Raw genomic sequence first — 26777 nt, 5'->3', positions numbered from 1 at the left:
GCACATTTCCTGCATCATTTTGTTGTTCAGATTGGTGCCATTGTCAGTAATGATCTTCCTAGGGAGTCCATATCGACAAATTAGTTCCTTCTTTATGAATCTGACCACCACACTCCTCGTGACATTGGTATAAGAAGCCGCTTCGACCCATTTGGTGAAATAATCTATCGCCACAAGAATGAAGCGATGACCATTCGAAGCTTTGGGTTCGATGGCCCTAATGACATCTATCCCCCACATGGAAAAAGGCCAAGGGGCGGACATGACATTCAGAGGATGTGGCGGAACATTGACATTGTCCACGTATGATTGACATTTATGGCATTTCCTTACATGGGCGCAGCAATCGCTATCCATAGTGAGCCAGTAATAGCCTGCTCTAAGGATCTTCCTGGCCATAGCATGCCCATTGGCATGTGTCTCAAATGAACCCCCGTGGATTTCCTCAATCATGTAGTTCACCTCTTTGGCATCTACACATCGTAGGAGGGTCATGTCGTGGTTTCGTTTGTACAGGATGGTACCACTCACAAAGAAACCAGTAGCCAATCTCCTTAACGTTCTTTTGTCATTGTCGGAAATCCCTGGTGGATATTCTTTATTCTCAACATATTGTTTGATGTCGAAATACCACGGTTTCCCATCTCGCTCTTCCTCTATCGCACAACAATGTGCCGGCTTGCCCTGAGATCTGAATTCAATGTACAGCAGATCCCCGTGTGGGGCAAGTTGAAACATGGATGCCAAGGTGGCCAATGCATCGGCCATTTGGTTCTCTTCCCGAGGTATGTGGTGGAAAGAAATGTCGTCAAAGAATTCGGCTAACTTCAAGATATGAGTTTGATAGAGTATCAACTTCGGATCCCTAGTTTCCCATTCTCCTCTCAACTGGCGTATTACCAAAGCCGAGTCTCCATACACTTTGAGTAGCCTTAAATCAAAATTAATGGCCGCTTGAATCCGAAGGGCGCACGCTTCATATTCAGCCATATTGTTGGTACAATCGAAACCCAGCCTGGCCGTGAAAGGAATACATTGATCATTTGGGGATACAAGGACTGCCCCTACTCCATGGCCTAAAGCATTAGATGCCCCATCGAAGCAAACAATCCATTTGTCTATATCCTCGTGCGTCTGCTTCTCTTCGAATAGGGCCATGATGTCTTCGTCTGGGAACTCAGGGTGCATCGACCGATAATCTTGGAGGGGTTATTGGGCCAAATAATCTGCCATGGTGGTTGCCTTTATCGCCTTTTGGGTGACGTACACAATATCGAATTCAGATAGTAGTACCTGTCACCTAGCGATTCGTCCCGTGAGGGCCGGTTTCTGAAAGATGTATTTCACGGGATCCATTTTGGAAATAAGCCAAGTGGTATGACTAAGCATGTACTGCCTAAGGCGATGTGACGCCCATACCAAGGCACAGCACGTCCTTTCTAGCATTGAGTAATTCATCTCACATGCGGTAAACTTCTTGCTTAGATAGTAAATGGCTTGTTCCTTTTTCCCAGAGTCATCGTGCTGACCCAACACGCACCCCATACACTCGTCTATCACAGTCATGTACTGGAAAATGGGTCTTCCTGTTACAGGTGGCATGATTACCGGGGGGTTTACGAGGCTCTGTTTGATCTTCTCGAAGGCCTCTTGGCAGTCGCTGTTCCACAGGACCGCCTAGTTCTTACGCAATAGTTTGAAGATGGGCTTACAGGTAGGGGTGAGCTGCGAGATAAATCTCGCGATGTAATTCAACCTGCCCAGGAAACCTCGAACCTGCTTCTCCGTGCGTGGCTCTGGCATTTCAAGAATGGCCTTCACTTTCTCGGGATCTATCTCTATCCCTTTCTGGCTCACGATAAATCCCAGTAACTTCCCCGATTTTACCCCAAAGGTGCACTTGGTTGGGTTTAGTTTCAGTTGGTATTTCCGCAGCCTTCCAAACAGCTTACGCAGATTGACGAGGTGTTTGTCCTCAGTCCGAGATTTGGCAATCATGTCATCTACATAGACTTCTATCTCTTTATGCATCATGTCGTGGAACAACGTTACCATGGCACGCTGATAGGTTGCCCCAGCATTTTTCAGCCTGAAGGCCATCACTTTGTAGCATAACGTTCCCCATAGGGTGACGAAAGTAGTCTTCTCCACATCTTTGGGTGCCATCTTTATCTGATTATACCCTGAGAAACCATCCATAAAAGAGAAAAGGGCGAACTTGGTTGTATTATCTACCAGTATATCAATGTGTGGTAGGGGAAAATTGTCTTTAGGACTGGCTTGGTTTAAGTTCAGATAGTCTATGCACATTCGCACTTTGCTGTCCTTTTTTGGGACCAGGACAATGTTGGCTACCCACTCCAGATATCGAGCTACAGCTAAGAAACCCGCATCAAACTGCTTTCTTACTTCTTATTTGATTCTTAAAGACATTTCGGGTCTCATCCTTCGTAGTTTTTGCTTAATCGGGGAAGACCCAAGATTAAATGGCAACTTATGCTGCACAATGTCGAGGTCCAGACCTAGCATGTCTTGGTACGACCACGCAAAGATGTCTTGATATTCTTCAAGAAGGGTTATCAAGCCTTGGCTGATAGGTGCGGTCATACCGATTCCTACTTTCACTTCTTTCTTTCCCTCTCCGGTCTCTAAGTTTATCAGTTCGGTTTCCTCTTGGTAAGGCTTCATTTCGCGTTCTTCTTGAGCGATCAACCTCTCCAACTCTGGTGAAAGGACGTCCTCTTCCTCTTCTTCGTTTATTGTTTGGCTTACCTCTCGGTCAAAATCGATTATCAAACCCTCGTTGTTAGGATCCTCAAAGAATCGACCCTCATATCTATACCAACAAGACAAAAGAAACAAAAAACATGCAAAATGATATGAGAAAAGGTGGAACTGCAAGAACAGATGAAACAAGATCTCTTTGTTATTTAATAAGGTAGGCTTCACAAAACAAAAGAGAAAGGAATCTATAGCCTCTAATTACATTGAATCAACGGTATAGACCTCCGACTGGCTTATCAGGCGCCAGTTCCCCACTTGGGAATCGGGATGGCATGGTCGCACAAAACTTGGCAGATCTTGTCGAGACTCCTCTCCTATTCCTTCCACCTCTTCCTCAAACATTATCCTGGCACTCGTGAAACACTGGCTAACATGGTCGGGCCATGCCCTATCTGCCCGGAGTCTTGACGGCGCATTCCTTCTTCCCGGTTTCCTGGGTTCATACCCCAACCCATATTTGTACGGGTTTCCCCTAATGTCGACCACATCGGCACTCTCGAGGCTGTCCTTGCCTAGACCCATTCCGGGCTCATAACCGTGCCTGAGCATTACTCGTGCCACCATTAAGGCTGCATTAGAGAGACAAGGTAGCACCGGACTCGTTTCCACAGAGGCACAACTCACCACCTCGAAGGATTGGAAAGTTGTTTCCAATGATTCTTCCACTGCTTCTACATATGGTGCGGAGGAGGGGCAGCTCACCAACATATCTTCTTCGCCTGACACTATCACCAAGAGTCCACCAACCATGAATTTCAATTTCTGGTGAAGCGTCAAAGGGACCACTCCTAGCGCGTGAATCCAGGGTCTCCCCAAAAGGCAGCTGTAGGCGGGATTTATGTCCATCACTGGAAAAACCACATTGCAAGTGTGGGGGCCTATCTGAATGGGGATGTCGATTTCCCCCATCACTTCCCGCCGACTACTATCAAAGGCTCGTACTACCATTGAACTTGGTTTTAGACGTGACGCATTAAAAGGAAGTTTATCCAAGGTGGTCTTTGGCATCACATTTAAACTTGAACCATTGTCGATGAGTACCTTAGCGACGACATGGTCCATGCATCTGACAGACACATGTAGAGCCTTGTCGTGCCCTCTCCCCTCAACGGGAATCTCTTCTTCCGCAAACGCGATATAGTTATTGGTAGTTATATGATTAAAAATTCCTTCAAAACCCTCAACTGAGATGTCGTGTGCTACGTGGGCTTCGTTGAGGACCTTTACCAATAGTGCACGATGAGGTTCAGAGTTTATGAGCAGTTCGAGCAAAGAGATCCTTGCCGGAGTTTTATTCAGCTGCTCAACTACTTTAAACTCGCTTTGTTGGATGAGACGAAGGAACTCATGAGCCTCTTCCAAAGTCACCGCCTTTCTGATATGAACCCTGATGGCACAAGGGCTGACTTAGGATCGTCTAGGATTAAACCTTGATGGAAAATGCGGAAATTGATTAAGGAAAGGATGGAAAATAAGGTGGTTAATTTCGTGGGTCTTAATAAGGTGGTTCTTGGAATAAAATGAATGAATGGGATGGTAAAACGTAGGTTAAGTGGTGGCTGGACAGAAATATAGAAATGGCAATAACTGAAGCTACAGGGATCCAAATGAGGTGATTCCAAAACGAGGTGAAAGGTCTCGTTTTGAAATTCAATTTAGCCTCAAGAATCACTTAATTTGAGTGCGTAAAATGGGAGTTATGGCCACTAGATAATTCTGGGCAGAGGTGGATTTTCTGGAATTGTGGTTTGAAAGAACAAGGGTGAAGATGAAAGGAAGGAAAGAATCACTCTTTCCAGTGAGGGCAACACACAAAGGTTGTGAAAGTCCTTTGATACAGCCAGAGTGTTCTTGAATCACTCAAGAATTTAGGAGAATCAATCTCACTAAGATAAAAGAGATAAACTCTAATTTTCTGAATAAAACTCAACTTGTGTTTATTGATAAAATGGTTCAGCTTATATAGAAGCTTTACAACAGATTTTAGTAATGACCCACTAACCTAGAATTAAAATAACTTAATGCCGTTAACCTAGGGAATTAAAAAAAACTTAATGGCTGAGTGTAACTGAAATTGTGGCAACCAAAAGTCACCCCCAACAGCCAACAAGTCAGCCACCATTTGGTCTCCCAAAAGGCTGATGCCTAGGTTGCCAATTGGGCCCTTATTACAACTTGAACTAAACCTAACTAAAGCCCTTTTAGTTGATTAACCCAAAACATATTTTTGGTCAGCCAACTTTACAAGGATTGGGCCATTATTTAGACAAACTAAACACTCTAAAATTGAGACAAGGTGGTGTCATTTAGTCCTCCTCCATTTGGGCCATGATACAACTCACAACCTTTGACTTTTCTCCTTGAAACTTGGGCTTGTATTCAAATAGTATGGACAGCACTTGTTGAAGAGCTTCCTTGGCTTTCCTTGCTCTAGCCCTTGTCATAGGTCCTCCAAGTCCTTCAAGTGGATCCTTGCCCTTGCTCTTGGTCATGTCCTCATCATTCTCTCCCTCTTGAGAAGGATTTGTCCTCAAATCGGATTCTCCATCTGCATCAAAAAGAGATAAATCAGAGACATTGAAGGTGGAACTAATATTATACTCACCGGGCAGCTCAACTTTGTAAGCATTGTCATTGATTCTTTCAAGCACTTGAAATGGTCCATCTCCCCTTGGTTGAAGCTTTGATTTCCTTTGTTCCGGAAACCTTTCTTTTCTCATGTGCACCCAAACCCAATCTCCGGGTTCGAAGACAACCTTCTTTCTCCCTTTGTTGGCTTGTTTAGCATAGCTTTTATTTTTCCTCTCAATTTGATCTTTGACTCTCTCATGAAGCTTCTTCACATAGTCCGCCTTTGCTTGACCTTCTTTATGCTTAAAAACAGAAACATTAGGCATAGGCAAAAGATCAAGAGGAGTTAGTGGGTTAAAACCATAAACAACTTCAAAAGGAGAACAATTAGTGGTGCTATGAACAGCTCTATTGTAAGCAAATTCAACATGGGGTAAACAAGCTTCCCAAGTTTTTAAGTTCTTCCTCAAAACTGTCCTAAGCAAAGTTCCCAAAGTCCTATTAACAACTTCCATTTGCCCATCGGTTTGTGGGTGACAAGTGGTTGAAAATAACAATTTAGTGCCCAACTTGCTCCACAAAGTCCTCCAAAAATGGCTTAGGAACTTAGAGTCCCTATCACTAACAATGCTCCCTGGCAAACCATGGAGTCTCACAATCTCCTTGAAAAACAAATCAGCCACATGGGAAGCATCATCAATTTTTTTACATGGAATAAAATGAGCCATTTTAGAAAACCTATCAACAACCACAAAAATGGAATCTCTACCATTGCTTGTTTTTGGCAGCCCCAAAACAAAATCCATGGATAAATCAATCCAAGGATACTCCGGAATTGGCAATGGAGTATACAATCCATGAGGCTTTACCTTAGACTTTTCCTTTTTACATACAATGCAATGTTCACAAAATTTCTGCACATCCTTTTTCATATGAGGCCAATAAAAATGTTCTTGTAATGTTTCTAGAGTCTTTTGGACCCCAAAATGCCCCATTAAACCTCCTTCATGTGCTTCACAAACAAGCAAATTTCTAGTAGAACATTTAGGCACACACAATTTGTTTTCTTTGAAAAGAAAGCCTTCATGTCTAAAGAAACCATTTTCTGAAAATTTTTCACAATTTTTAAAAATTTCTCCAAAAGTTTCATCATTTTCATACATGCTTTTCAAACATTCAAGACCAATCAATTTTGTTTCAATATTACCTTTTCCCTTTTTATGTTTGATAACATAAGGGAATTGCTCTAGGAATTCCACCCACTTCGCATGCCTTTTGTTAAGCTTGCCTTGCCCCTTGATATATTTGAGGGACTCATGGTCACTATGAATGACAAATTCCTTGGGATAAAGGTAGTGTTGCCATGTTTTCAAAGCCCGTACTAAGGCATACAACTCCTTATCATAAGTTGAATAGTTAAGGGTGGGACCACTTAACTTTTCACTAAAATAAGCAATTGGATGGCCTTCTTGCATCAACACAGCCCCAATCCCAACATTTGAAGCATCACACTCAATTTCAAAAGATTTTTGAAAGTTTGGCAACGCAAGTATGGGGGCATTAGTTAGCTTTTGCTTAAGAACATTGAAAGCTTCTTCTTGTTTCTCTCCCCATTTGAAACCAACATTTTTCTTGAGCACTTCATTGAGAGGTGCTGCCAATGTGCTAAAATCCTTCACAAATCGTCTATAAAAACTTGCTAAGCCATGAAAACTCCTCACCTCGGTCACGGACTTAGGTGTAGGCCATTCTTGAATAGCCCTAACCTTCTCCTCATCAACTTGCACTCCTTTTGAACTCACAACAAAACCAAGAAACACAACATGGTTAGTACAAAAGATGCATTTTTCAAGATTGGCATACAATTGTTCTTCTCTAAGCACAGTCAAGACAGATTTTAAATGATCAATATGCAAATCAAGTGAAGTGCTATAGATAAGAATATCATCAAAGTACACCACAACGAACTTTCCTATGAACTCTCTCAAGATATGGTTCATTAGTCTCATGAAAGTGCTAGGAGCGTTAGTTAGGCCAAAAGGCATAACCAACCATTCATACAAACCATATTTTGTTTTAAAAGCAGTTTTCCATTCATCCCCTTCTCTAATCATAATTTGATTGTATCCACTTTTTAAATCGATTTTAGAGAAGTAACATGCACCATGCAATTCATCAAGAAAATCATCAAGCCTAGGTATAGGATGCCTATATTTAATGGTGATGTTATTAAGGGCTCTACAATCGAAACACATGCGCCATGTCCCATCCTTTTTAGGGACCAAAATCACTGGGACAAGGACTCATACTATCTCTTACCCAACCTTTGCTAATGAGTTCATCCACTTGTCTTTGAATCTCTTTGGTTTCTTGTGGATTACTTCTATAGGCTGGCCTATTGGGCAAAGAAGCTCCCGGAATGAGATCGATTTGATGCTCAATTCCCCTCAAAGGTGGTAGTCCACTTGGCACATTTGGTGGAAACATGTCTTGAAAATCCTGCAAAAGAGTTTTAACACTAGAAGGCACTTCAAAATCATCAAAAGTGTTAGTGGTCAAAATCTAATTTTTGCAAAACAAGATATATAGTGACTGTTTAGCACAAAACAACCTTTTGACCTCACTTTTTGTGGCTAAATAGCTCTCCCTCACTTCAAGTGTTTCACTCTTCTTTTGTTCACTCTTTTTCCTCTCAAGTGTTTCCCTCTTTTTCTCACTCTCAAGTGTTTTGCTCACTTTTTCTTTTTCTCTTTTCTCTTGAAGAAGTTTTTCTCTCATTTTCTTTTGATCCTTACACACTTCTTGTGGACTCAATGGCTTGAGCACAATCTTTTTGTCTTGGTGCATGAAAGAGATCTTGTTGGTGTAACCGTCATAATTGGCTCTTTTATCAAATTGCCATGGTCTCCCCAAAAGTAAGTGACTGGCCTCCATAGGAACAACATCACAAAGTACCTTATCATTGTATTTCCCAATGGAAACGTCCACTTCCACTTGCTGCCTCACTTGCACCTCCCCATCCTTACTAAGCCATTGAAGTTTGTATGGCCTAGGATGTGGTTTAGTAGCTAAATTTAGCTTTGACACTAATCTAGCACTAGCCACATTGGTGCAACTACCTCCATCAATGATCACTATGCACACCTTGCCATTGATTAAACATCTAGTGTGAAAGATGTTTTCTCTTTGGCTCTCTGATCGAGGCCGTACCCGAATCAAATAAACATGAAAATGCAGTAACTAGGAAGTGATCCTAGGTCGTTTCCCAACGAGCAGTGACAAGCCAAATGTTCATAATATACTTGCAGTAACAGTAACGATGGGGGGGGGGGGGGGTTGGTTGTTTGGTAATTAAAGAGCAGAACAAATAAAATGGAATACGAAACTACTAATACTAAAAACGGGTTGTTTCCTCTGATTCAGAAGCCACTCTCTTATCCTGGGTTATGGAGAATTCGTCCCTAACAGTCAACCACTTAATCCAACCCTATTTCAATTTACTAAGCGAAAATCAACTTAGGGTTTTCAATGCGTGATTAGGCACCACATACACCAGTTAGCCCTTCGTCCATTAAGCATGAACGCAAGTTAGGCTCAGAGGCAATTAATCGAACACGAAGCGTGCACTGATTAATATTCACGAAATTGGGATAACTGGTGAAGGGAAAACTGCCAGGAAACCACATTACAAACGAAACCTCAAAGAGAGTTGGACTTCGTCCTCAAAAGGAAACAACACCAGAAAATCTAGCCTTCCATGGATTCAAACAGAAAACGCAAATGAAACATGAAGCAGAAACGTAAATGAACAAGAACGTAAATGAACAGAAACGTAAATGAACAGTAACGTAAATGAAAGTAGAAGAAGAAGCAAGAATGAACTCGTAATTAGAGGCAGAAAACGTAAAATTGCATTACGAACTCAGAAACGTCAAAACAAAAAAACGAAAACCCTAAAACAAAGCTCTGAATAATGAATAGCATAACAGAATAGAATGCCCTGCACGAATCCCAAGGCAGCTATTTAAAAAGAGTCACTCAAAGTCACTGGGCCCTATTTCAATACTCTGGCCCAAAACGAAATAAACACTGAACAACATAAAATAAAATTGCGAAATTTCCTAATTAGAAATTAACTAAGGTAAGCGCTGCTTTATTTGCCCTCTTCAAGTCCACAACCAAAATCCGGATTAAGCCCAATGTTTCATTAATTCCTGAAATTAGATTAAAAACATCAAATTAGCTAAATGAGCCCAAATAATAAAACTGCCTAATTGATTGACAATTAAGACCAATCAATAATTAAAATGGTGCAAAAAGGGTTTAGAAAATACAAGAAAATGATGGCACATCAAAACCCCCCATACTTAGCCTTTTGCATTCCTGGGCAAAATGAAACAAAGAACAAAATCCAAGGATATGAAAGGGAGACAAACAAAAACATTCACATATTTCTCAATGAACATCAAGGAATGAAAGGAATGGGTAACATCTAACATAAGGAGATCCAAAAAGTCATGAAAATCATCCAAGCAACCCAATCATGGCAAAATAGTTAATCAGCTCAAGAATGAAAAGTGATAAAGCCTCACAAGATATACACTCTATCTCTCAAGTGTCTAGGCTACTATTTACCCTCAAAGCACCCATGAAAGCAAACACCACATAAACTTGGCAAGATTCTAAAATTGACAATCAACCCATAAACACGAGCACATGAGGATCAAAAGGTCTTTTAAGGTTGTAATGGGGCCAAGGACAAGGTATGGAGAAATATGGAATAAGTGGCTAAATCCCAAAGGAATAGAGGAGCAAAGGGGAATAAGTGCATATTAAGAAAAAAAATAAAAAGAAGTAAAGATAAAAATTAAACATGAAGAGTAGAACCAAGAGTTTCATCATTCTTATGCCATTTAAGATCTTATTCACTCAACTTTATTGCTTTTCTTTTTCTTTTTTTTTTTTCGAATTTATTTTCGAATTTTTTTTATTTTTTTTTTTTTTTCGAATTTTTTTTTTTTTTTTTACTCTTTAGCCTTTGAGAAACAACATTTCATTCAGCATGTCCAACATTTAACCAATATACAATGTACATCAAGTATGGCCCAAAATACATCATGAAGCATAGCCAACAAAACAAGTTGTCCAATGAAACAAAAACCCCCCACACTTATTCCCAAAACAATTCCAAAGCTCCAAAATTCCTTAAGGATATTGTAATATCATGGTTTTTCACTTAAGGCTTGTAGTGAGCTTCAAAACAAGGAAAGGGAAACAAGGCTCAAAAGGGCTATCAAAGGAATTAATTCAAGGTAAGTCCATTTGGCTAGAAGCTTATAAGAACAAAATTGCCTTAATCATTTCCAAACATGCATGTGAATTAGGACGCATCAACAAGAATCAAGGCAAGGCTATTGTGCAAGCAATCAATGGGGCAAAACACACCAAATGATTATAATGATGGATGGCTCAAATTCTCACAAAGGTAAAATCATCACTTTCAAATTGAGCTTTCAAAACTATCATGACATGTAGAGAAGAATCAAGGATTTCAAGTAACAAAATGTCAAGAACTTTTATTTTCAAAACAATTACCCATTTCTTGAACATATCCTATAATTCAAAGAAAAACATGCAAAGTCGTACGTGCACACGAAATTGACCCAAAATATTAAACTGAAAATCCGACGAAACTAACAACATTAACAAATTAACACAACTAACAAATTAAAAAAACCAACAAAACTAGCAAAACCAAAGAACACTCCCCCCCCCCCCATACTTAAACAACACATTGTCCTCAATGTAGCACAATTAAAAGATTAAAAAAAAAATTAAATCATCAAAGAGAATCGGACAAGTGTAATAAAAGCAAAGAAGGAGATAGGAAAAGAAAAACTCCCTAAGTCATGGTGGAGGAAGAGTAGGGTGGAGTAAGGAAGTCTCTTCCACCACTACGTCCACTAAAGAAGGGTTCGTGAGGAATGGCTTAAGTCGATGTCCATTGACCTTGAAGCTCTTGTTTGTGGAGTCGCTTTTGATCTCAACTGTACCATAAGGAAAAACATTAGTAACAACAAAAGGACCAATCCACTTAGACCTCACCTTACCACTCATGAGTCCAAGTCTAGAATTATACAATAACACTTTTTGCCCAACCACGAAGTCTTTTTTAACTATCATGCTATCATGGAACTTCTTGGTCTTTTCTTTGTAGAACTTGGCATTCTCGTAGGCTTCTAGGCGGATTTCATCTAACTCACTCAGTTGCAACTTCCTTTCCTCGCCAACTTGATCCATAGAGAAGTTGCAAGTCTTCACTGCCCAGTATGCTTTGTGCTCAATTTCCACTGGAAGATGACATGCCTTTCCAAAGATAACCCGATAAGGAGACATTCCTATGGGTGCTTTGTAGGCAGTCCGATGTGCCCAGAGAGCATCATCAAGCCTGGTACTCCAATCTTTCCTGCTTGGTTGCACAATCTTCTCTAGAATTCTCTTGATTTCCCTGTTAGAAATTTCTGCCTGTCCATTAGTCTGGGGGTGGTATGGTGTGGATACCCTGTGTACCACCCCGTACTTTTTAAGCAGGGCATGCATTGTCCTGTTGCAAAAATGGGTTCCTTGATCACTAACAATTGCTTTAGGTACTCCAAACCTGCAAAACAGATTAGACCTGACAAAGTCTGCGACAACTTTAGCATCATTAGTTCTAGTGGGCTTGGCTTCCACCCATTTTGAAACATAATCAACTGCAAGGAGAATATAAACATAACCAAAAGAGACAGGAAAAGGACCCATGAAATCTATACCCCAGACATCAAACACCTCACAGAATAGCATAGGTTGCTGAGGCATTTGTTGTCGCCATGTAAGTGTATTTCCTGCTCTCTGACACTGCTCACAAGTGCTGCAGATCTTCCACGCATCTTTAAAGATGGTGGGCCAATAAAAACCACAATCAAGCACTTTGCGAGCTGTCCTTTGAACACCCAGATGACCTCCCGGTGCGGAAGAATGACAGAACTGCAGGACTGAGTCAGTCTCATGATCTGGAATGCACCGTCTAATGACCTGATCACTGCACAATTTCCACAAGTAGGGGTCATCCCAAATAAAATGCTTAGCATCACTTTTAATCTTATCTTTTTGGGCCTTAGATGCTAAGGGAGGAAAAACAGAGGCAACTAAATAATTGACAATGTTAGCAAACCAGGGAGTAGAAAGAGAGTCAGAAATACTATACAATATATACAAATGATCATCCGGGAAATCATCCCGAATAGGTGAATCTGCATCAGAGACACGTTTGATCCGGCTCAAATGATCAGCAACTAGATTTTGTGCTCCGCTCCTATCACGGATCTCCAAGTCAAACTCTTGGAGCCAAAGCATCCATCGGATCAACCTAGGCTTAGAATCAGCCTTCTTCAACAAGTACTTTAGAGCTGCATGGTCAGTATAAACAATAATGCGAGTACCAAGCAAATAAGATCGAAATTTTTCAAGAGCAAAAACTATGGCTAGAAGCTCTTTCTCAATAGTAGTATAATTTGCTTGGGCAGCATCTAAAGTCCTAGAAGCATAATATATCACCCTGGGCAATTTATCAATTTTCTGAGCAAGGACAGCCCCCAATGCATAATTTGATGCATCATACATAAGCTCAAAAGGGGCTGTCCAATCGGGTGCCTGGATGATGGGGGTGGTAGTCAACGCTCTTTTGAGGCAATCAAAAGCCTCTTTGCATCTGTCATTAAAGTCAAACTCCACCTCCTTTTGCAACAAGTTGGACAGTGGAAGGGCTACTTTGCTAAAATCCCTTATAAAGCGCCTGTAGAATCCTGCATGACCAAGAAAAGATCGCACCTCTCGCACACAAGAGGGGTAAGGCAATTGTGAAATAACAGAAATTTTTGTAGGATCTACTTCAATGCCCTTATTGGAAATAATGTGGCCTAAAACTATACCTTGCTCAACCATAAAATGACATTTTTCAAAATTTAGAACAAGGTTAGTTTCAATGCATCTATTCAAAACTTTTTCCAAACTATTCAAACAACCATCAAAAGAGGATCCATATACAGTGAAATCATCCATAAACACCTCTATGCAATTTTCTAAAAAGTCACTGAAAATACTAATCATGCACCGTTGGAAGGTACCAGGGGCATTGCACAGGCCGAAAGGCATCCTCCTATAAGCAAAAGTGCCGAAGGGGCAGGTGAATGTGGTCTTTTCCTGATCCTCAGGAGCAATAGTAATTTGCATATAACCAGAGAAACCATCAAGGAAACAGTAGTGGGATTTACCTGCCAGGCGTTCAAGCATCTGGTCAATGAATGGCAGGGGAAAATGGTCCTTTTTGGTAACCTGGTTCAGCCTCCTATAGTCAATGCAGACTCTCCAACTGTTCTGCACCCGAGTAGGAATCAGCTCCTCCTTCTCATTTCTGATCACTGTGAGGCCAGTCTTTTTCGGGACTACCTGGACGGGACTCACCCATTGGCTGTCGGAGATAGGATAAATGATTCCAGCTTGCAAAAGCTTGGTTATCTCCTTCTTCACTACATCAAGAATCACCGGGTTGAGTCTTCTCTGTGGCTGTCTTACTGGTTTAGCTCCATCTTCTAAATTTATTCGATGCATACATGTGGATGGGCTAATACCAGGAATGTCCGCCAGGGTCCAGCCTATAGCCTTCTTATGCTTCTTGAGAACTGACAACAACTTCTCCTCTTGCTCATCAGCAAGGGAGGCAGATATAATCACTGGAAAACTCTTGCTATCATCCAAGTAAGCGTATTTTAAATTTGATGGCAGAGGCTTCAATTCTGGTGTGGTCGGCTGGACAGTGGTAGAAGGAGATGGTTTCTCAGCCTTTACCTCATAAAGAAAGTCAGAGGTATGTGTACTTCCTGAAACATGGTTAGTCCTATCTGACTCTATAAAATCAATCTCAAGAGGTAAAACACCACCACCAGGCATGCAATCAATATCACTCTCAGATTCACTCTCAGCATCAAATTCAGACATATGATCAAGTACAATTTCAGACTCAATGCATGAAGAGTGAGAGGCATGCAGATTAGAATAAAGATCAGTCATGTATTCATCAACAACATGGTCAATTATTTCAGCACGAAATACAGAAAGATCTTCAGATGGGTATTTCATAGCATCCAAAATATTAAAATGAACAGTTATATCACCAAACTCCATGGACAGTGTGCCTGCATAAACATCTATCTTAGTTCTAGCAGTTTTCATAAAGGGTCTGCCTAGAATGATGGGAACTGATCCTTGAGAAAATCCATCTTCCATATTCAAGATATAAAAATCAACAGGGAAAATCAGTTCACCAACTCTAACTAAGACATCTTCTATGAAACCAACAGGATAGGCAACACTTCTGTTAGCTAAATGAATTACCACATCAGTTGACTGCAAGGGACCTAGAGATAGAGAATTAAAAATAAACAGAGGCATAACACTAACAGAAGCTCCTAAATCTAGCATGGCATTGTCAAACTTACTATTCCCTATGATACAAGGTATGCTGAATGTACCTGGATCTTTGCATTTTTCAGGAATTTGAGGAACAGATTTACCAATCAATGCGGAGACATTTCTGCCCATGCTAATCCGTTCACTTCCTTTAAGCTTTCGCTTATTAGTGCACAGCTCCTTCAAGAATTTGGCATATCTTGGAATTTGCTTTATTGCATCCAACAGAGGTATGTTTACCTCTACCTTTCTAAACGTTTCCAAGATCTCTTTCTCTGCCTCTTCCATTTTTTTGTTGGAAACTGCTCTTGGAGGGAATGGAAGAGGGGGAATGTGCTGCTTCTGCAAATCAGAATTACCTGTGGAAGAAGATTCACCTGCACAGAAATTGTTAGGTAAATTTTTGTCATCACCTTTTTCTGGAATAGAGTGAAGTTTGGCAGGTTCATTTGCAGATGAGGAAGGTGCTACGGGTTGAGGTCCTTGACATTGCTTTCCCGACCTCAATGAAATGGCACTGACATTTTTGGGATTTTGGACAGCTTGAGAAGGCAGCTTGTCAGAATTCTGGGACTGTTGTTGATTCAATTGGGTAGCTAATTGTCCCATCTGATTGGTTAAGCTCTGAATGGAGGCTCTAGTCTCTTGCTGAAACTGCATGTTCTGCATAGTCATTTGCCTCACAAGTTCTTCGAGGGAAGGTTGTGGAGGGGCCTCAACTGTTGGTTGTTTCTGGGGTTGTTGCTGTTGTTGGATTAGTGGAGGAATGTATGGTCTGCTTGGGCCAGCAGCATTTTGGAAGGAAGGAGCAGGCTGCTGTTGTTGCTGAGGGCTGGACCATCTGAGGTTAGGGTGATTCCTCCATCCAGGGTTGTATCTGTTGCTGGAAAGGTCATAATTGTTCTGCTGTGGTTGATTTTGTTGCTGAGGTTGAGGAGGTCTATTGTAAATATTTGCAGCATAAGCTTCAGGCTGCTCAATTGCTCCAGGTTGCTGCATGGAAGGGCAAAGGTCTGTATGGTGGTCAGCAGAGGAGCACAAACCACAAACCCTTGCGACAGGTACAGATTTCTGATTCAAGGCCAGCTGGGTTACCAAGTTGACCAACGCATCCAGTTTGCCTTCAAGCTTCTTAGTTTCAGATGATGCAGATGGGTTTGTAGCTACCTCATGCACTCCTCTAATGACTATGGCATCATTTCTGGCGCTAAACTGCTGGGAGTTAGAGGCCATCTTCTCAATTAAATTTCTGGCTTCAGCAGGAGTCATGTCTCCAAGGGCTCCACCACTGGCAGCATCTATCATACTTCTCTCCATATTACTGAGTCCTTCATAAAAATATTGGAGAAGAAGCTGTTCTAAAATCTGATGGTGGGGGCAACTGGCACATAGTTTCTTAAATCTCTCCCAGTACTCATACAGGCTCTCTCCACTGAGTTGTCTAATACCTGAGATATCCTTCCTGATGGTTGTGGTCCTGGAAGCAGGGAAAATTTTTTCTAAGAATACTCTCTTAAGGTCATCCCAGCGCATGATGGACCTTGGAGCAAGGTAATACAGCCAGTCCTTTGCCACTCCCTCTAATGAATGAGGAAAAACCTTCAGAAATATGTGATCCTCTTGGACATCTGGGGGTTTCATGGTGGAGCAGACAATGTGAAATTCTTTCAAATGTTTGTGCGGGTCTTCACCTGCAAGGCCATGAAACTTTGGAAGCAAATGAATAAGTCCAATCTTAAGAACATATGGGACATCCTCATCAGGGTATTGGATGCACAAGCTTTCGTAGGTGAAATCAGGTGCAGCCATTTCCCTTAGAGTCCTCTCACGAGGTGGAGGTTGTGCCATGTTCTCAGAATGTGCAAAATCAGAATGCTCAGAATCAGAATGCTCAAAATTATAATGCTCAAGATCAGGATGTTCAAAATCACCAATAACAGAATGCACAGATTCACCAGTTATGGAATGCTCAGAATGATCAAAAGGTATAAAATGATGCCTAACTAATCTATGAAATGTCCTATCTATCTCAGGATCAAAGGGTTGTAAGTCAGATGGATTGCCTCTAGTCATACACTACATTCAGCATGCACACAACTAGTTGCCTTGTCATGTAAATAAAGGTGTAGGTTTGAACTACAGCTACCCTCAAATGATATCCAAATGACTTGAAATTTTGTGAGCAACCCTATAAAATGATGAGAAGATAGCACAAAAAATTTCAGACAAAAATTCAAAGTCTAACTATGAAAGCTAAAAATGGTAGGTTAAGAAAAATAAGTGAATAAAACTTGAAAAATAAAAAACTTTTGACAGAATCGCTTTTTTTGGACGATGGAGACCTCAGCCGGCATAGGAAATTTTTTTCTACCCCAAATGCATATATAATAATTGCGATTCTGATAACCGGAGCAAAAGTTATGGCCGTTTGAAGTTTTGACAAACACAAAATTTGCTAGTTTTTTGGAACTTTCAAATCTGACCAAACTAAAGGCTCTAGCTATTTTTCCCACAAAATATGGATTAAAAGAAGTTACCAAAAAAAAATTCAGCCAAAAATAACAACCCTAGCTACTAAAACAAAAAATCCCAATTAATTCAGCATGGGTGGTCGCTAAAATCCATCTCGAATTGATTTCTACTACTACTCTGTTTTTCCGCAAGCTGATTTCTACTACTACTCTGTTTTCAAGCACAATCTTCACAGCAAAACACCCAAGACTGAAACAGGGGAAACGCTTAATGGTAAAACTGAAACACTAACACACATACTAATACCATACTAACAATTAAACATAAAACACGAAAGGATTAAACACACAACACTAGCTAGCTATTATGAACCTTTGGACACTGCTCCCCGGCAACAGCGCCAAATTTGATCGAGGCCGTACCCGAATCAAATAAACATGAAAATGCAGTAACTAGGAAGTGATCCTAGGTCGTTTCCCAACGAGCAGTGACAAGCCAAATGTTCATAATATACTTGCAGTAACAGTAACGATGGGGGGGGGGTTTGGTTGTTTGGTAATTAAAGAGCAGAACAAATAAAATGGAATACGAAACTACTAATACTAAAAACGGGTTGTTTCCTCTGATTCAGAAGCCACTCTCTTATCCTGGGTTATGGAGAATTCGTCCCTAACAGTCAACCACTTAATCCAACCCTATTTCAATTTACTAAGCGAAAATCAACTTAGGGTTTTCAATACGTGATTAGGCACCACATACACTAGTTAGCCCTTCGTCCATTAAGCATGAACGCAAGTTAGGCTCAGAGGCAATTAATCGAACACGAAGCGTGCACTGATTAATATTCACGAAATTGGGATAACTGGTGAAGGGAAAACTGCCAGGAAACCACATTACAAACGAAACCTCAAAGAGAGTTGGACTTCGTCCTCAAAAGGAAACAACACCAGAAAATCTAGCCTTCCATGGATTCAAACAGAAAACGCAAATGAAACATGAAGCAGAAACGTAAATGAACAAGAACGTAAATGAACAGAAACGTAAATGAACAGTAACGTAAATGAAAGTAGAAGAAGAAGCAAGAATGAACTCGTAATTAGAGGCAGAAAACGTAAAATTGCATTACGAACTCAGAAACGTCAAAACAGAAAAACGAAAACCCTAAAACAAAGCTCTGAATAATGAATAGCATAACAGAATAGAATGCCTTGCATGAATCCCAAGGCAGCTATTTAAAAAGAGTCACTCAAAGTCACTGGGCCCTATTTCAATACTCTGGCCCAAAACGAAATAAACACTGAACAACATAAAATAAAATTGCGAAATTTCCTAATTGGAAATTAACTAAGGTAAGCGCTGCTTTATTTGCCCTCTTCAAGTCCACAACCAAAATCCGGATTAAGCCCAATGTTTCATTAATTCCTGAAATTAGATTAAAAACATCAAATTAGCTAAATAAGCCCAAATAATAAAACTGCCTAATTAATTGACAATTAAGACCAATCAATAATTAAAATGGGGCAAAAAGGGTTTAGAAAATAGAAGAAAATGATGGCACATCACTCTCCTCCTCATGCTTCAATTGACCACCAAGTAACCGCCTAATCATCAACAAATCTCCCTCCGGAGTCTCCTCTTCCTCTACGTACTCACTCTCCTCTTCCTCTTCAACATCAGATTCACTTATATATTCTCCATCTCTAAGAACCATGGACCTTTTGTTAGGGCACTCATAAGCATAGTGTCCTAGGCCTTGGCACTTGAAACACTTCACATCTCTACTCCTTTTAGAGGGTTCCTCTTGGGACTTTGAGCGAGTTTTTGATGGGATAGGTGTGGAACTACTAGAAGTAGCAGCCCCATCTTTCTTACCTTTATCTTTCCAACTAGAAGAACCAAAGTTGGTAAAACTCCTCTTAGCCACTCCTTTCCTTTTTAATTGTTGCTCTACTTGGATTGCTTTGTGAAGCAAATCATCCATTTCAACAAACTCCTGCAGCTCAACAATATCACGGATATCATTAGTCAAACCATTAAGAAATCGAGCCATAGTTACCTCCTCATCTTCTTCAATATTTGCTTGAATCATGAGCACATCCATTTCCTTGAAATACTCCTCAACCCCCTTGTTGCCTTGGGTTAGTTTTTGGAGCTTGAATTTCAAGTCCCTTGAGTAACTAGCCGGCACATATCGCTTCCTCATGATCTTTTTCATCTCCGTCCATGTATAACCCATTGGCTCTTCATTTCTTGCTCTCTCCTTTTGTATCTTGTTCCACCACACAAGGGCATAGTCGGAAAATTCCGTGGCGGCAAGCTTCACCTTTTTGTCCTCCTCATAGTTGTTGCATGAGAATACATGCTCTATTTTCATCTCCCACTCCAAGTAGGCCTCCGGATCATTCTTTCCTTTAAATGGAGGAATGTTGAGTTTAATACCATCAATTCGGTTTTGTCTAGGAACACCATCATTCCCTCTTCTCCTTCTTTCTTCTTCATTATGATCTCTATTCTCCATTTGATCCAACCTCTCATGGAGTGCATCATCTCGTTGTTTCATTAACCTCTCCAAATGTTGCATCAAAGCTTGCATTTGGAATTGGAAAATCCCCACTCCATCATTAGGATTAGTACCTGACATCTCAAACAAACAAATCAAACGTAACAAGACAATTATAGTTGCTATTTGAATACCTCACCCACTCAAGTGTATCACACAATTATGGCTTTTCTCTAATGAAACACTCTTGCCTTTTACCACTCTAATTCCCCTTGAGTTCTTAGGCAATTCAAGAGATTATGGCCACAACAAAGAACAATTCACCAATATGTGTAAGGTAAGGCTAGAGAGACAAGGAAAAGGTTAACCAAGAAAAAGGCTAACAATGTTTTTAGGCACAAATGAAGGAAATAAAATTCAGAATTTAGGAATTCAAGTAACAATCCTTCATGCAACCAATATATTACCTTAAAGAGGTTTTTTTTTTTAAAGTTCTTCAAGCATGAACCATTCATCCCAATTTTTTTTTTTTAATTTTGCTTATACGAAATTCTGCTTCTTTTTTTTTTTTTTTACAACAAAGAGATCAAAAGGCTTAACTTTTGCAATGGTTCAGCCTAAAAATATGAATAAGAAGGTAATATAAATGGCAAAGAGAATAAAGAAGGATGTTACCCAATATTTCCAGCAAAGGAAGTGTTGATCCTAGAACCGGAGCTCTGATTACCAAATGATATGAACCCTGATGGCACAAGGGCTGACTTAGGATCGTCTAGGATTAAACCTTGATGGAAAATGCGGAAATTGATTAAGGAAAGGATGGAAAATAAGGTGGTTAATTTTGTGGGTCTTAATAAGGTGGTTCTTGGAATAAAATGAATGAATGGGATGGTAAAACGTAGGTTAAGTGGTGGCTGGACAGAAATATAGAAATGGCAATAACTGAAGCTACAGGGATCCAAATGAGGTGATTCCAAAATGAGGTGAAAGGTCTCGTTTTGAAATTCAATTTAGCCTCAAGAATCACTTAATTTGAGTGCGTAAAATGGGAGTTATGGCCACTAGATAATTCTGGGCAGAGGTGGATTTTCTGGAATTGTGGTTTGAAAGAACAAGGGTGAAGATGAAAGGAAGGAAAGAATCACTCTTTCCAGCGAGGGCAACACACAAAGGTTGTGAAAGTCCTTTGATACAGCCAGAGTGTTCTTGAATCACTCAAGAATTTAGGAGAATCACTCTCACTAAGATAAAAGAGATAAACTCTAATTTTCTGAATAAAACTCAACTTGTGTTTATTGATAAAATGGTTCAGCTTATATAGAAGCTTTACAACAGATTTTAGTAATGACCCACTAACCTAGAATTAAAATAACTTAATGCCATTAACCTAGGGAATTAAAAAAAACTTAATGGCTGAGTGTAACTGAAATTGTGGCAACCAAAAGTCACCCCCAACAGCCAACAAGTCAGCCACCATTTGGTCTCCCAAAAGGCTGATGCCTAGGTTGCCAATTGGGCCCTTATTACAACTTGAACTAAACCTAACTAAAGCCCTTTTAGTTGATTAACCCAAAACATATTTTTGGTCAGCCAACTTTACAAGGATTGGGCCATTATTTAGACAAACTAAACACTCTAAAATTGAGACAAGGTGGTGTCATTTAGTCCTCCTCCATTTGGGCCATGATACAACTCACAACCTTGGACTTTTCTCCTTGAAACTTGGGCTTGTATTCAAATAGTATGGACAGCACTTGTTGAAGAGCTTCCTTGGCTTTCCTTGCTCTAGCCCTTGTCATAGGTCCTCCAAGTCCTTCAAGTGGATCCTTGCCCTTGCTCTTGGTCATGTCCTCATCACTTTCCTTGAAGACCTTCTTTCTTTTAAGCTCCTTTTACCACTTGGGGATCCACTTCTTTTGAGGGGGTGGCCACGTCTGCGAGCTCTTGGATCATGGGTGCTTTCCCCTTGGAGGGCAATTCTGCCGAGTGAGGGGGAGCGAACACCCGGCCACTGCGGGTTACGCCACTAAGGCCGATGATGTTGGTCACCTTGGCTGACAAGGAGTCAACTTCGGTTGCAACTCTTTCTCCAAAAGCGGGAGGGGTATACTTCCACGGAACGGCCTTATTGTCGGGGGGTACATGGGCCTGGAGCCGGTCACATTCCTAGTGTAACGTATTACTAGGGCTTTGGGGATTGGGGGAACCTTCTTTTCTTCCGACTGCATGCAAATCTGTGGTTCTTCTCTATCTCCCTTGGACACTTCGAGCTACCCCCAGTCCATGAGCCGTTGAAGTAATTCTTCCACCGCGGGGCATGTTTCCATGTCGTGTGATTCCCCGAGATGAAACAAACATTCGTCGCTTTCGTCTCCGCCACAAGAGACCATGCATGCCGCCTGCAACGACTGGTAGATGAATCGTCTAGACGTAACCACATCTTCTAATCTCTTTGCCCCTGATGGCTCATCCTTTTCGATGGCGTTTATGCTAGCCCCTCCATGACTGGCTAGTGGATTGGTTTTAACGTTGGGGCCCTCCTCTTGGAATGATAGCCAGCCGGCATTTATTAGGTGTTGCACCTTATACTTGAATGGCAGGCAAGAGTCAATGTTGTGTCCGAGGGCTCCACTATGGTATGCGCATGTGGCACTCGAGTTGTACCACTTGGGGTATGGTGGCTGGAAGACCTTCCCGGGTATGGCCACCACCAAATGATTTTCCAATAATGAGGGCCACAACTCGGAGTATGCCATGGGAATAGGAGAGAACTCGTCTTTCGGGGGGCGTCGTGCATTGTTATAGCTCGCGCCAAGAATTGTATTATTGCTTGGCCGGGGAGTGGCTGGAGCCGTGTGTTGGGCAGGCGTTTTTTCTGTTGCGGGAGGCCCTTCTACTTGAGTTGGGAGGGAACTTCCAACTCGGATCGAAAAGTTCGGATGGTTGTGCTGGTATGAGTTTTGGGCATTTTGGGGCGCTTTCATCAATGTTGGGGCGGTGGTGATCGCATGGGTATCTCCTTCCTTTTTCCGTGTGCCCACCACTGGGGCTCTTCTATTGTTGTTGGGGGCAACGTTGGAGGCATATTCAAACTTGTCTTTTCTCAGTCCGGACTCGATTCTTTCTCCGGCGAAGACGAGGTCTGCAAAGTTAGCTGACACATATCCTATCAGCTTCTCGTAGTAGAACGTGGGCAACGTATCTACCATAATCGTGATCATTTCCCTTTTAATCATAGGCGGGACGACTTGGGCTGCTAGGTCTCTCCATCTTTGAGCATATTCTTTAATGGACTCATGTTCCCGCTTGGTCATGCTCTGAAGTTGGTTCCGATCAGGAGCCATGTCCGTGTTGTATTGGTACTGCCTAATGAAGGCAGTTGCCAAGTCTTTCCATGACCGGATCTGAGAAGCTTCCAGATTGGTGTACCATGCCACAGCTGCTCCGGCTAAGCTGTCTTGAAAGAAGTGCATTAACAGCTTTTCACCCGTAGAATATGCCCCCATCCTTCGGCAATACATCTGAAGATGACCTTTTGGACACGTCGTCCCTTTGTATTTATCAAAATCTGGTATTTTAAACTTGGGAGGGATGACGATGTCAGGTACTAGACACAGATCCGCTAAATTCGAGAATAGGTAGTTGCCAAGGCCTTCTACCGCTCTCAGCCTCTCTTCAAGTAAATCAATCTTTCCTTTGTCTTTTGCATAGGGAACGAATTCTTTAACGGGTGCGGATGGAGACGGGACGTGGCGGACTATGTTTGGTTGGGGCAATTCATGGGGGGCCGGATCCTTGAGGGGAAGTATAGGGCCTAAATGGGCATCTCCTTCATCGTCTTCTTGCAGAGGATAGTCGGCATGAGGAGGGAGTTGCCCCTCGAAGGTAGGGGCTTGGCTCAAATCGTCTGGAGCGGTACGGGGAGTGAAGTCCGGAGGCAAACCATAAGGGTAGGCTTGAGGACTATACCTCCGATTGAAACCCGTCGTGTTTCTGTCTCGGTCCAAGTTTATTGCGGGCTGTAGTACCGGTTCCGCTTCCCTAGCTGTATTGGAAGCGGCCGCCGTAGCATTATCTTCTATAGTTTTCTAAAGCTTTAGCATGGCCTCCGTGATAGAAGCCATTTGATCTTTTAAGGCCGATAGGTCGGCCTTCATCTGTTCTTGCACTCCCTCTTCATTATCCATCTTTCTGGATCGAGTGTTATAGGGGTGCCTTTGTGCTTTTTTAGTTATGGTGAGTTCCCTAAAGAAACAAACAGTGGTGAGCATGCCACCAAAACATGAATATGCTAATGAATGATCAGAGCACTTGGATCCACCTCAAGGCCTTTTTTAGATAACGTGATGAGTTTCAGAACTTCTCTTTTCATAAAAAAGGAACAAAGCTTTTATTTAGCCAAGATCGTACAAAGGTGTTACAACAGAACCTAACGGTTTCTAATTATATGGGCCATTAAATCTATCATGTGTTGACAGTAATTGATTAGCCCGTGAATTTCCTCTGGGGCTGAACACACTTCGGCGATGGCCTTTGCTTTCGCTAGTAGTCGCGGGAGGTCTTGACTTCCATTTAAGGTCAAGGCGAACCTATCCATCCACATGATCGCTTCTTGATGCAGTGCATCAATCACTTTCCCTCTTGCTTCCTTTTCGGTGTACGCTTGTGCAAAATCCTCTACTAGTTTTTGTTCATGGGTTAAAGACTTGTTTAACTCTTCCTTGTACTGCCCTATGATAGCTAGCATGCTTCGCTCCGTGGCTTCTAAGTGTTGAGCCAAACTCCTCTTGGATCTTGAGCAAGCAGCTAACTCTTCCTTTAAGATCATGCCATGTACTCGTGACTGGTCTCTTTCCTCTCTCCGAAGCTTGAGCTCATTGTTGTTGCCCCACAAAGCTCCTTGGAATTTATCTCGTCCATGCTCTTCCTTGCGGGCCCTCTTGGTTTCTTGTTCAAGGACTCTTGTCGTAGCCGCGTTTTCCTCTCGTAACTCGGCACACTCTTTTCTGGGTGTTTGCAGCGGCTGACTTGAATTTTTCTTTGGCAAGTCTTGCCTTTCCTAGCTCTAATTTTAGAGCTTGGACTTCTTCATCCTCTTCCGGGGCTTCGAAGTTCTCCTCGTTGATAATTTTCAACTTGGAGAGCCAATCTAACCCTCGTGTATGAACTCTTAGCCATTCATGATAACCACCGATGATGCCATTACGGATGCCCCTAAGTTCTTTATCTTTCCTCAATAGACTTTTCCACACCTTGTGGACTCTTTGTACAACCTTGAGACTTTATGCACCGAAATCTCTCACAAGGAAAGGCGAGAGGCTCTCTTCCGTTGGTGCTCCCCTCATGGGGTACCCTAGCTGTCTTATGGCAAGTGCGGGATTATAGTTAATACAACCCCTCATCCCTATCAACGAAACATTTGGGTAGTCCCCACATGAGAAAAGAACTCCCTCCTTCCTTCCTTCCATCGAGGAAACTAGTTGATTGTGCTGCCTCCTACCCCAGCCAAGTATTGGTCCCAATAGACTCTTCTCTTTTCGACACACGAGCGATAACTTTGAAGCGGACACGGGTGTCTTATGCCTTGTTGGAATAGGTGCGAAACCAATCACACACAAAGAACGGGTAAGCAGCAGACAATCCATGCGTTGTTCTTCTCGCACCTTCGGTCAAATGTATCAAATAAGTCCGCCAAGATAGCTACCACCGGGCTCTCCTTGCTATGGTGATATGCAAGGAAAGCATCAATTGCGGTTAGGTCCACCAAACCGTCCATGTTAGGAAAGAGGACAACCCCAAAGATCAGCAAAGCTAGTATATCCGCAAACAGGACCCACTCTTCTTGACTCGCCATATCCCTTGCCTTGCCTTCCAAGTATTTCCGCGGTAGGCCCACTACGTCGTTTCGAGTTTGCTTCATACAATCCAACTCTCTCGCTGAATCTCTGATCATAGCTACAATCTTGCTCAAGGAGGGAAGAAACCCGGAGAAAAGATACAGTTTTTTTCCCACAAGAGGGCATCCTAAAATCTCCTCAAATTCTTCAACAGTCGGTACTATTTGGAAGTCCCCTAACGTGAAGCATCTCAATGGCTGGTCATAGTATTGGGCGAGGGATACAATGGCTTCCGTAAATACCTTCGCTGTGGTCAAATCTAAAATCTTTTCGTACACTTTGCGGAAGGCTTGCCTTTGGAGGGGTTCCATCAACCGTCCCAACTCCTTAAGGCTGGTGACATCTAGACCCTTAATCTTGACTTGATAGAATCTTTTTCCGTTTTGATTTGTCCCCATCATTTACCTAAAAAAGGGGTGGATCAAGGCTCCGATATGAATGATGCAATGCGCATGCATGAAACGGTAAGAAAAACAAGGGGTAATTTACATGTACGAGACCGAAAAAGACCCATCTTTTTAATACTACGTTCTAGGCATTGCGGCGCCCCAACGTATGTATTAAAAAGTGACGCCTTACTCTAGAGGGACAAAATATCACTAGCTATACAGCAAAACTATAATTTATGTGCTATTTGCAGAAGAATGCATGAGAACAAATGGCACGGAGCGTGTTTGCTCCATGCCCCTATTTGGGGACCTATAGGATAATATCTATGGGTCTCTAATAACTACTCCCAACGATTCATAACTCACATGGCTGTTTTCTAGAGGTATCATCACTCAAGATAATAATATTGTGGCAGTATGGAATACCAGCGACAACACATTATAAAGAGAGAAAGCTCTAGACGAGGTTTCACTATTATCAAGCAAGTCGGAGACCTAGCATGATCATAGATTCATCTCCACTCCTTAGATTCCCATGAACCCGGGCATAGGGCCCCATTTTTACTCAAACCCGTGGGTGCTTAGAATGTAGTATAAAAATGTGGAAAACAGCATTTATTATATTTACACAGTTCAACAAAATGCACACACAAAGTT

The 26777-nt window shown here is 41.7% G+C and overlaps 1 non-coding gene across 1 annotated transcript; it reads left to right on the top strand.

Moving 5' to 3' along the window:
* The first annotated feature begins 16225 nt into the window (after nucleotides 1-16225).
* LOC113002225 (small nucleolar RNA R71) lies at nucleotides 16226-16332 on the top strand. Its single transcript, XR_003267769.1, has one exon. It is a non-coding gene; the product is annotated as a small nucleolar RNA R71 (small nucleolar RNA).
* Nucleotides 16333-26777: the final 10445 nt, after the last annotated feature.

This window comes from Glycine max, chromosome 7, assembly GCF_000004515.6.
Source record: "Glycine max cultivar Williams 82 chromosome 7, Glycine_max_v4.0, whole genome shotgun sequence".
In the NCBI taxonomy this organism is placed as follows: domain Eukaryota; kingdom Viridiplantae; phylum Streptophyta; class Magnoliopsida; order Fabales; family Fabaceae; genus Glycine; species Glycine max.
This window is presented reverse-complemented; position numbering and strand designations above follow the sequence as displayed.